Raw genomic sequence first — 11,803 nt, forward strand, 5'->3', positions numbered from 1 at the left:
TAGGACATTTTTCAAAACTTTTTATCATCTTTATACCACCAATGGGAATTAAGCTCGAAAAGAGATCCATGAATTGGGATTATCTCTAGGGGTGGCTCAATTTTCACATCTTGAGTAGGTTACAAGACCTAAGTTTCTATCTCCCCACTACATATCGCCTCTAGGATAGCAAATGCAAGAAGTGAGACTAGTTGGGCAAAGGAAATCTAGAAAATAGAAGGAAAGTTGATTTTTATAAACTCAGAGTTTGACATCAACAACTCAAGAAATGAATGAACGGCTCAACAGTACCTCACAAGATGTCATAGTCGCCACGGTTGTTCTCTCAGTGCTCTTAAAGAACCCTAAATGTTACAAATCACGTGGAAGTGTGTTTTTAGCCTCATGAAGTACTACATGAATACAAGAGTTTGCATAACCATATTAACACAAATGAATCATTAGTCAACCCGCATAGAGTGTTGTATCCGTACATAGGCTATGTTATGTGAAACTAAGCACAAATAACTCACTACATTGTTAGTGAGCATAACAAAGTCATATAATTGGTGTGGGTCTATCCATGTAACATCTAGGTTATATAGAAGCATGTAAAGGGTATAATATATGTTAACATGGCATATAATACACAGTGTTCAATGAAAATTTGAAAATTTGAAATATCGTGTCATTTTTGTGCATTGAAATGTGACATGTAGTGTGTTACTCCCTACCCCCAACTTAAAACTTCAGTGTCCTCCCTGAAGTGCGGAAAGAAAGAATGTGGGATGCATGGGGGAAGAAAAACACTGCATGGTGTAGTTAAGTCAAACAATGTACCTGCATATGGAAGAACACAGAATCCAAAAATAACATGCATTCAATAATACATTGTAGCACAAAAGACAATTCTAAAAACACCATGTAATTTCATTGGTACCACAGATAATAGAGTGTATATAAAGATATTACAAACATTAGGACTACCTTGCAAAACATGGGGATGTCTAAGAAAAGACTAGATAGACAAAAAGTATAATAGAGAGGTCCCAAAAACTAGCCCTCGCAGCAACCTAGTCTTCCTCGGCCAATCCACTGACAATGTAATATTAGGCACTGCCTCCTAAGTCTCCTGATGCATTAGATGGTGTACCCACTTCAGATTGGCAGACCTCATCAGAATGGACACTTGCAATAGCCGCTTCCTCCTCACAAGCATTATCGGACTCGGCTGGTAGAGCAGGTGATGGCGCATAAGCAGGAGCCTAAGGGACAGATGAAGTAGATGGTGGGGTATTGTCCTTAGAGTGGATTCTACCATACCTCCCAATGATGGGAGGTTGTTGCATCTGGAGGGGAACTAAGAAACTCGGCATGTCTAATGGTAGAATGAGGGTCGTGGTCATAGCCGGGATCGGTAAGGCTGGTGCTAGAGGAGAAGGGGGCTTAGTTGTTGGCTCGACACTATCTGGCTCCTCTATAGGTAGCGCGAGGGACTGAGCCTTGCCCATAGTGGCAACTGGTGATGGGATATCAGTCAAGGCTCCTCTGCCTCCATGCCATAATTTTCGACCTCTATCATTATCACCAAGTTGGTCGGTGAAGTGGCTTAAGAAGGGGGAAATGGATAGGCTGGCGAACGCACCATTAGGGAAGTTAAGGGAAATGCGGGGCGATGCAGAGAGGTATAGGGTATAGGATAGGGAGCGGGGGCACCATTTGGCTTTGACGTATCAGCAAATCTCGGGGGTACAACCGACTCGATGCCCTATAGGAAGCTAAAACGAAGAATCTCGAGGATGATTTGAAAATCACAGCTCATCTCTCATCGTATTGCTGCCACCTCAAAATGAAGAAGCTTAGCATCATGGCACAGACGACCCAGTTCATCCCCTGTCTAAGGCAGAAAAGGGGATGCTGGTGAAGGTGGTGTTGCGGCTGACGTGGAGGGTGCATCTGCCATCCTTCTATTCTTCTTCAAGGCTCAGCGAGGAGGGGACACAGGTAGGCGTATGGGCTCATCCTCAATGTCATAAACTAATTTTGGTACCAGCAACTCAGACCCTGAAGCTCCTTCAAAGGGTGCCCACTTATGCACCTTCAATCGCGTCGTGGCTACCAAGCTCAAGCCCTAGCCCCATGTTTTCTCTATAGTGACCTCGCCAACCTGAATATGCTCCTCAGGGTCACCTAAATTGATTTTTTTCTTCATAGGATGGCTATAACCAACTGTGTATATGGAATGAGAAGTTTTCAACGTTTTCGAACTGATTGGCTTTGCACTGGCTTTGGTAACAGCTTCTTCAAGTAGGGATTCTTTACATGTTGCTCATAAAAGGTAATCATCTCCTCAAAGATCACCCTAGGGATATACACTGCCATGCCCTAATATACATCATATAACACTTGGAGGTGAATGCCACGCCACTTGGAATGATGGCCAAATGCACAGATGTTGCACTGTAGGATTAGATCGAGGAGTAGCAGATATACTGGCAGACAGTTCCTCACCGCGCATGTCCCTCACTGTGTAAGTGAACTGTCATAATAAGGGTCATGAAACATATGGTGGATAATGTGGTGAACATCTCAAGAGTCAAGGGGTGCCTTTAGAATATCATTCACCTCATTATTGGACCAAACTTGATCAATCAAGACAGATGTTAGTTCGAACGAAATGCCCTGAGTTCCCCGTAATGGGGTTATGCTCCATATTGTTTCCAAATTCTCGCACTAGTTGTGGATGGCATGTCATGGTTGGCGGGGCCATATAGTGTTTGAACTTCCTTGTCCGAAGGATTTCGATGCAATACCTTTTGTGTGGATGAGCACAAGTCTCCTTCAATTTAAATGCATACATTGGCTTCTAGTAATAGTCGTTGAGGGTCATCTTCTTAACAACTTCCCTTCTTCTCTCCCTATCTGGTTCTGGCTAGGCCACTTGACTACTCACTAGTGTTGGTGCAGGTAGCATATGCTCTGACCCCAAAGATGAAGGTTCATCTCTCAATTGAACAGAAACCCTCCTTCATTTGATCGTGGCATGAAAAGACTGAGTCTGCTAGCAAGTTGTAATGCCCTAGACCTGCCACGTGGGGTCCAGAGTGTTATGAGTCCGACACGCGTCTCTGATACCATTCACACAGCGGACATAATAAAATAACCTTGAACATAACATACCAGAGTTCCATATTTGTACATCAACAAGCTCATATCATACAACCACATTCTCTATATCACAAATCCTAGATGAAATATAATAAACATAAAAACTAAAAACATAACTGCTTTGGTACCACTCACAAAACTACCCAAGCCTAGAGCTATCTAAGCTCAACCACCTGGATAACCTGAAAAGATTTAACCAACGATGGGGTGAGACACCTCTCAATAAGGAAGAAATAGTTTATAACAGTGTGTGACTGAAGTGTTTTTAATATATAATTAAAATATCCCTCCAAATGCATTCACGATCCATAAGCAGCCCAAAATATCATGCTCATAATCACAACATGGTCAACGTCTTTGTCATCCAATTACATGCCCATAATCATAAATATTTTATTGATAATTCTCAAGAATAGGGAAGTCTACTCGCCCATACAAGTAGATACCCTTTGCTCTAGTGCTAACACCAGGGCACTCACCTTTCTTAGTAAGCCCTCGGGTTATGTATCTAGGTAAAGTTACCGAGAATAGGGAAGGTCACCCATCCATATAAGTGGCTTCCCTCTACTCTTGTATCCACAAATAATTACCAAAGTACTCGCCTTCCTCAGCAAGCCCTCGGGTGGAGTAATCTACTTTACGATAAATACATAATTAATTAAAAGTCACATGCAACCAACCATATTTGTTTCACAAAACTCCATACATACACGCACATCACAATCAATCCACACAGGATAATCATACAGTCTTCAATCATACCCAGATAGGGTCTATATCCACATATCACGTAATCGTCCACATAGAACTCTAACACACATATAATACATGTCCACATAGGACTGGTCCACATAGGACTATCCAATCACAAAGATTACACGGTCCACATAGGAAAAACTAATCACACAACATATATGTCCACACAGGATTGGTCCACTCAGGACTAATCAAACCACATAGGTTACAAAGCAAACACCTCATTCATGGTAAATAGGTAAACAACATCCTCATACCACTACCATTGTTTACCTCCTAATATAAACATCCATATAGCGACCTCCTCATACCACTGCCAACGTTATATGACGGTTATACTAGGTACGATAAATGACCTCCTTATACCACTGCCAACACTATATCGTAATTTACATGAACCACACACAAGTCAAGAGCAAGCAATCATTCAACATATCCATAGTATACACAATGTTTGTATCCACAATCAACCAGTATATTCAACCAGGAAGATTTCATAGTCAAACAATATTCACAGTCTCAATGATTTATCATTCCACATTACTCTCAATCATTTAAGCAACCCAAAATATCATGCTCATAATCACAACATGGTCAACGTCTTTGTCATCCAATTACATGCCCATAATCATAAATATTTTATTGATAATTCCCAAGAATAGGGAAGTCTACTCGCCCATACAAGTAGATACCCTCTGCTCTAGTGCTAACACCAGGACACTCACCTTTCTCAGTAAGCCCTCGGGTTATGTATCCAGGTAAAGTTACCGAGAATAAGGAAGGTCACCCACCCATACAAGTGGCTTCCCTCTACTTTTGTATCCACAAATAATTACCAGAGTACTCGCTTTCCTCAGCAAGCCCTCGAGGTGGAGTAATCTACTTTACGATAAATACATAATTAATTAAAGTCACACGCAACCAACCATATTCATTTCACAAAACTCCATACATACACGCACATCACAATCAATCCACACAGGATAATCATACAGTCTTCAATCATACCCACACAGGGTCTATATCCGCATATCACGTAATCGTCCACATAGAACTCTAACACACACATCATGCATGTCCACATAGGACTGGTCCACATAGGACTATCCAATCACAAAGATTACACGGTCCACGTAGGACAAACCAATCACACAACATATATGTCCACACAGGACTGGTCCACTGAGGACTAATCAAACCACATAGGTTACAAAACAAACACCCCGTTCATGGTAAATAGGTAAACAACCTCCTTATGCCACTACTAATGTTTACCTCCCAATATAAACATCCATATAATGACCTCCTTATACCACTGCCAACGTTATATGACGGTTGTACTAGGTATGATAAAATAAACTCCTTATACTACTGCGAACGCTATATCGTAATTTACATGAACCACACACAAGTCAACAGCAAGCAATCATTCAACATATCCATAGTATACACAACGTATGTATCCACAATCAACCAGTATATTCAACCACGCAGATTTCATAGTCAAACAATATTCACAGTCTCAATGATTTATCCTTCCACATTACTCTTAATCATTTAATTATCAAAAATGGTTTCAGCCACACGATTTTTTTCCCAATATAATTTATTTATCTAAAAGCAACATTTTCAACACTAGCATGGTTTAGAAAATTATACCTGGATATGTAGAAATTTATACCCAAAATTAGTCATTTAAAATTATTAAAAAAGTTATTATAAAATATTTCCCCTTACCTGCTCCTTAAGATTTGGCCTAAAATAAAAAAAACGAGACCTTGTATTCCAAAAATTTCAAATTCCTCAAATCTTAGTAAAACACCCTTATAATACTTCCTAGGCTCCAAATACCTCAAAATAATAATAATACCTTAAATTATTTCACTTACCCTAGTTTTGGATATTTCCCAAACTTCTCAAATCAAAGATCCACTCTGCTTATATTGTAGAGAATCTTCCTAGGAGTCTCGTGGTAGCTTTCGATCGTCGAACCAAGATAAATTCGACCCGTAATCAAAGAGAGAAGGTAGTAAGGCCAAAATTCTAGTTAGAGAGAGGATACATGCAACAGTTTTCATGCTGAAATGAAAGAATTTGCTATTTTTAGGCAGGGGTACGTCGATGAGACACGTGAACTCATCGATGAGTCCTAGTACATGGTTCGGCAATGAAATAGTAAACTTGACGACGAATTTTAGTCATATGAAAACCCCTTTTAGTAATTCCTCATCGAAGAGACATGTGCCCTAGTCGACGAGCCGAGACAGAACGCTCGTCGACAAGACCAGTTAGTTCATCAACGATTGTTGAATGCTCACTGTCACCTTTTAAAAATTTCTTTTTCCTTCCCTTCTATGCTTCTTATTATTTTAAATAGTTAAAATTTTTTGGGTCATTACATTCTCCCCTCTTTAAAAGAATTTCGTCCTCAAAATTCGTTAATCACCCATTTTCACAACCAAAAAGCTAACTAACCACATTCGAATTTCAAACAATTCAAACATATGCAGCATCAAACCATTAAGTCAAACAACATTAACACACATACTAACATAAACATATTACCTAGGCCTTTAGTGTTGCCATCTTCAGGCATACTCAACATATAGACATGCGTCGGGGCACCGCCACCGTGAGACACCGGATTGTTCCTTTGGTTCTGATTTTGGTTTGGAGCTGGCGCATTATTCAGCGGTTCTCGACATTTCCGAGCTATGTGACCCTATTTGACGCATCTATAGCATACAACACTTCTACTCTGGCATTCTCCCCAATGTTGTTGATTACATCTAGGGCAGCGAGGGTGTGACGAATCACCCGGTCGTCCCCGATCACTTCTTTTTTACCCCTGGCCCGCTGCATCTCTATCTCTTCTCCATGACTATTGTCTGACATTCGTTTGGGATCATGGAGATGTAGGCCTTTTCCTTCTTTCTAATGCCTCTTTACCCCTCTGCAGACTCGACTCTGCCACCGTTGCTTTCTCCACCAATTCCGTGAAATCCCAAATCTGCAGACATGCCATATGCTCGTGAATCCTCTTATTCAGGCCCCTTTCAAACCACCTAGTCTTATCATATTCATCTGGAACCACAGAAGGTGCAAAACGAGATAGCTCCAGAAATTTAGCAGCATACTGCTGAACAGTGAGGCATCCCTAAGTCAAGCTGAAAAATTCCTCCGCCTTCGCATTTCTGGTGGTGGCAGGAAAATATCGGTCGTAGAAGACCTGTTTGAAGCGACCCCAGGTCATTGCTATAGGTACCACTCGCTGTTTCTCCAATAGTTTCATTGCATGCCACCATCGTTCAACTTCTTCGACCAGTTTGATGGTGGCAAAGAGAACCTTCTGCTCCTTGGTACAGTTCAACACAACATGCATTTTCTCCATTTCTTGCATCCACATCTAAGCCTTAATTGGATCAATACCACCCTCAAAAGACGAGGGTTTCAGATGAGTAAATTGATCAATGGTGCAAACCTAATGCACCGGTGGATAGCTTGTTCCCCCGAAATCCCATCTCATTTCTTCCCTAACCCAACGAGTTATTCCTCGTAACAATCAAGAAGTGTCAATCTCATCCCCACTGGAAGCTCCCATTTCACTTCCTCCTCTTTCATCCATGTCTTTCTCCCTTGGATCCATCCCTGAATATAAATATACAATAGAGGCAATTAAGAATCTCCACATCTCAATACATCTCTGACATAATCATAAAGCATAAAACCAATTTAATATTCAAATCCCTAATTAAATATCCAACATCCAATTATCTGCAATCATTTTAACTTTGAAATTCAAATTCCAAATTTCAGTTTCACAACTAGGAAATATCATCGTTGATGGATTTACCGTGGTTTTCTGAAACCGTCGACTGATTCAGAAAATCACAGAAGTCCGTCAAGGGATTTTTGCCTCCAAGCTAAGAAACAAACTCAACACCTATCAACACCCTAATCTACCCATTCCTACTTTCATTCAACTCAAACCTATACTTTGGTATTAATCCTCTTAAATTTTGCAAGACCGTTATGCATTGCTTGGAAGTTGTAATGCCCCGGACCTATCACGTAGGGCCCAGACTGTTATGAGTCCAATTTGCATCTCTGATACCATTCACACAGTGGAAAAATTAAAAACCTTGAACATAACATACCGGAGTTCTATATTTGTACATCAACAAACTCATATCATACAACCACATTCTCCATACTACAAAACTTGGATGAAATATAATAAACATAAAAACTGAAAACATAACTATTCTAGTACCACTCACAAAGCTACCTAGTCCTGGAGCTATCTAAGCTCGACCACCTGGATAACCTGAAAAGATTTAACCAACGACAGGGAGAGACACCTCTTAATAAGGAAGAAATAGTTTATAATAGTGTGTGGCTGAAGTGTTTTTAATATATAATTAAAATATCCATCCAAACGCATTCACGATCCACAAGCAGCAAAAAATATCATGCTCATAATCACAACATGGTCAACGTATTTGTCATCCAATCACATTCCCACAATCATAAATATTTTACTGATAATTCCTCAGAATAGGGAAGTCTTCCCGCCCATACATGAAGATTCCCTCTGCTCTAGTGCTAACACCATGACCCTCACCTTTCTCAGTAAGCCCTCGGGTAATGTATCTAGGTAAAGTTACCGAGAATAGGGAAGGTTACCCGCCCATACAAGTGGCCTCCCTATACTCTCATGTTGAATCAGGTGTAATCCCAAGAGGGGGGGGGGGTGAAATGGGTATTTAAAAAATTCGTTGACACTTGTTTACTTCTTAAACCCTTCTTATATATTTACCAAAGAATTCTTGTTACTCAATTACTTGTGTGTAAGGCTATCCAACCTTTACATACAATATACACAATTTAAATGCAGTGCTAAAAATAAAGAATAAAGGGAAGAGAGAAGACAAACACGGTTTTACGAGGTTCGGCCGACTTGGCCTACGTCCTCGCCTTGAGCAACCACTCAAGGATTCACTAAATCCCTACTCCTTAAATTGGGACGAAGCTTCCCTTACAACACGCTGCTTACAAGAGACACGACTCCCTCCTACTCTACTGCTTACAAGAGATACAACTCTCTCCCCTCACATCGGTTCACACACCGAACCGTGTATACAATAGAATCTGAAAAATAACACTCAAAACAATGCTTCTAACAAAAGCTTGTGAGTACAATTCAATTTCAAAACACATTAACATATGATTAAAACTTGAAGCTCATGAATATATGAAAAACGATACAATTGTTTTATGTATGATATGCTTCAACACACAAATCCCTATTTAACCAAAACTCCTAAGTAAAGATATATTTAAAATGTTTTGGAGTATACTAGGGTTCTTGGTTCACTTTGCAAAAATGCACAAATATATTTAATGTGAACTTATTAATAAAAACTTTGTCTTGAATATTAAATCAATCAAAATCACAAAGTTTTCTTTCAAGTATTCAATCACAAACTGAGTATATTGTTTTTTTAGAAAATATCCCTCAATAAAATGTATAGTTATAAGTACCAAGGATATTTAATCAAGCGTTAATATATCTAAAATATAGATCCTTTAGAAAACACACACTTGAATCAAACCTTTCAATCAATCACACAATCTAAATCAAGTAATGATCTTGTTTAGAATAGCTACGTATATGTATAGACACTTTCAAGATCAATCTTTTAATCAAAATAGGTTTTTTAATAATAAGCTCTATGAACAATATATATGTATATTTATATACTCTTGAATCAAAAACCAATCAACTTAGCTAACAAACTTTCTCAAGTAGTGATCTTTTCAAAAATCAATTTTCATACGTATATGCACACTCAAGATCAAAACTTTTCTAATGATAATCAAGAACACGTAATGAAATAAGAAGTTCTTAAGAATAATAACTTGAAAGATCAAACCTCAATACTAGATTGAAGTACAGTTGAATGAATGAATGAACTTTGATTTTCGAAATAGATTTTCCCAAAGAAGATGAAAGTAGAATGAAGTGCAGACAATCAGCTCAAGTTTCTCTACAATCTTGCAATACGATGTGTTCTTATCTTGTTGTGTATCTTCGCTTTTTTCTAGGGTTTAGATATTCAATATATATAGTATCTTACCCTTAGGATTGATCTCAACCATTGGATCAAAGAAATAGCTCACGAGTTCTTTTAATAAAAATCACAATTTAAAGTTTCCCGCAAGTTCAGGCGCCTGAGGTCGAAAGCCCAGGCGACCGAAGTTCCTTAAGCCTTTGAAAAATCAAGTTGGAATATAGGTTCAGGTGCCTAAAGAGGGTAGTTTAGGCTCCTGAAGTGGGTTTAGGTGTCTGAGGTTCCAAGATCAGGCGACCGAAGTGCCTCGGCCAACTTGCTGTATTTCCTATTAATTCTTCAGGCTACCAAACTTAATCTTCAGGCTCCTACAAAAATTCTTCAAGCGACTGAGGTGAAATTCAGGCTATAGAAGTCTTATTTTTCTTCTCTAGTTTTAAATTCTGCTTTGCTTCTTTTCTTGGGTCTTTTATAAAACAAATTTTCCATGATTTTAAAGACATTTCTAGGTCCATGGAAATTCCCTAATGATGTACATGAAATGCATGAATCCTAAAATCATTCTAAGTTACAATGAGCCTCAAATTAGATTATACGAAAATGTAAGTACATGAGTTCTAAATATCCATTCCTAAGATGTTCTTGAACTTTGCCGCTTGCATCTTGATTCTCGTACTCTTTGAGTTCCATGGATCTTGCCAAGATTTGTTAGCTTTACTTTATGACTTCCATGACTCGTTATCTTTCTGTACATGCTTAATATAGTTCATGTTCATAAACTCAATGCACATATCAAATACCAATTGATTTGTCACTATCAAAACAGGATTGGACTCATAGAGTCAACAATCACTATCAAAACCGGATTGGACTCATAGAGTCAACAATCTCCCCATTTTTGATGATGACAAATGCACGAGCAAAAATATATAATGGGTTACACCTAACAAGGCTCCCCCTCAATTAATGCATTAAATATTCAATGAATGACAATATGCTCATGTTCATACACAAAGTGTTTACCAATTCTTTGCTTTCATTTTATTATTTTTGCTTCCAAAATTTTCTCCCCCTTTTGACCTCAACAAAAAGGTGTAAACTAATAAAGCAAGAGTAGACGTACCCTTATGTTCTTCTTCCCTTAGACATCTTAAAGTTTTAAACATGTCCAATTGTTGATTAATGCAGTACTAAGTGATTATATCGTAATTGACGTTGTTCCCCTTGAATTATATCATCTAACATGATTCTAAGCAACCTCTCGACTATACATGAGACCTAATTCATGCCTAATTTGGATAAACCTATCCTCCGCAAGTTATATCTACCCATTGTTCATTCATGCATATAAACTCTAGTGTTACATCCCCTTTTTGTACATGATCACGAAGAAAGTGATGTTGTATTTTTATGTGCTTAGTTCATGAATGTAATATGGGATTCTTTGAGATATTTATTGCACTCATATCATCACATCTTATAGGGATTGTTTCATAACTTAATCCAAAATCCTTCAGTTGTTGCTTCATATAGAGCGTTTGAGCACAACAACTACCTGCCGCTATGTATTTAGCCTCAACTGTGGAAAGAGCAACTGAATTTTGTTTCTTGGAAAACCAAGAGACCAAGGAGTGTCCTAAGAAATGACAAGTACCACTAGTGCTCTTCCTATCCACTTTGCTACTCGAAAAATTAGCATTTGAATAACTAAGAATCTTAAAGGATGTGTACGTAGGATACCATAACCAAATGTCCACGGTTCCTATAAGATATCTAAGTATCCATTTAACAGCTAGAAAATGAGACTCTTTTGGTGTAGACTGAAA

The sequence above is a fragment of the Malania oleifera genome, chromosome 13, assembly GCF_029873635.1.
Source record: "Malania oleifera isolate guangnan ecotype guangnan chromosome 13, ASM2987363v1, whole genome shotgun sequence".
Classification (NCBI taxonomy): domain Eukaryota; kingdom Viridiplantae; phylum Streptophyta; class Magnoliopsida; order Santalales; family Ximeniaceae; genus Malania; species Malania oleifera.